This window comes from Propithecus coquereli, unplaced genomic scaffold (genome assembly GCF_000956105.1).
Source record: "Propithecus coquereli isolate 6110/MARCELLA unplaced genomic scaffold, Pcoq_1.0 Scaffold121, whole genome shotgun sequence".
Lineage (NCBI taxonomy): Eukaryota > Metazoa > Chordata > Mammalia > Primates > Indriidae > Propithecus > Propithecus coquereli.
This window is the reverse complement of record NW_012136192.1, coordinates 4,264,095-4,265,557: the sequence shown is the minus strand read 5'-3', so window position 1 is coordinate 4,265,557 and position 1,463 is coordinate 4,264,095.

The following is a 1,463-nucleotide window of genomic DNA, read 5'->3' as shown; positions in this document are numbered from 1 at the left end:
AGCATTTTCACAGGTATTATCATCTGTTCTGTGATTGAGAAATAACTATCACCATCCTAAAAGTTAAGCAAGTTATAGCTCTGAGAGAAGAGGTAGTATGATCTGTTCTAGGTCACATACTAGTCAACATTTGCTGTAATTAATGTTAATTGGATTCCAAAGGATAAAAATATATAAGCTGAAGTCAAAGCAAGGGTCAATATAAGACTCTGAGAAATGTCATAGAATAGTTTGCAAAAAATACAAGGCCACATGTTAATAAGGCAGTCATTAATTAGTCACTTCTCTCCCCCTCTTCTCTCCCTATCTCCTGCCCCTCTCTTTCTCTTTGTTTAAGCCTCTCTAAATAGTTGTCACGTATTTTTTGCTTCTCCCTGCATACTTGCTATATTCATTTCTGTGTATACTGGCTTTTTCTGCAATAATTTTACTTTCAATTCCTCTCAACTTTAGCTTTCCCTTAGCTCTGCTTCAGTGTAGCATTGGTCCCGGTGCTAAAGCTAGCACTCCAAGACCTTTCATTCTAAATTTACAAGTTAGAGACAATCCGATCACCCCAGCCCAACCTCATCCTTGAGCTGAGAACCTGTGTTTTGGGGACAGTGAATAAAGTGGTGTCACAAGAACAAAAGCCTGCCCATCATGCCACCCTGGGCTGCTAGCAGGACACTCTATTTTAAAGAAGGGAATGTGGAGGGAAGGCAGCTATTAATCTAATTACAGCACAGGGTCAGGTCAACTCTCTTGATTTTAGTTTGTTCTCTTCCCACTATACCAGGTTGAGGGACCGCCTATGTTCTAATAGTTTTTGTATTCCTACAATACTTTACAAAACGCCTCAAAATTTCAGATGCTGATGAGCTGTTGGTTGATGGGAAGACCTTGGAGTGAATCAGACTAACATTGGCAGGTCATCAACATATCCCAATCTTTCTATCTTAAAGTCAACTTTCAGTTGACTGTTATCTATGCTCTGCTGGAGCCAAGTCCCTAGTTAAGGACAAGAGGGAGAAGGGAGAGAGACAAGGAGGGTTGTTTTTATGATAATTGAATAGGTTTCATGGGCAGCATCCTGAGCTTGGAATGAAAGCGAACAGAGAAATGGAAACTCATTTAACCATACCGTTATTTGACATTCCTGTGCAGCTGCCAGAAAAACTGGTTAAGGGAAAAAAAAAAAAAAAGGCAGAAACTATGCAAGGAGAGTGGAAAGTCTAAATACAGAGGCAAGACTCTTCCTCTGTTCTCTCTCCTGTCCTAAATGGACAAAGACATGGCACAGAGATTTGGAGGCTAGTTTTACCTCCAGAGCCCCAGAGACATGAGCATCGGCAAGTCAGAAGTTGGGTAAGGATCTTAAGAACTCATCAGCCTTAGATAGTTGGGCATTGTTTCAGCTATTCTTCATCTGCATTTCTAGTATATATTCTTATTTAAATCTTCTTTTGCAGTGTTTGGTGATG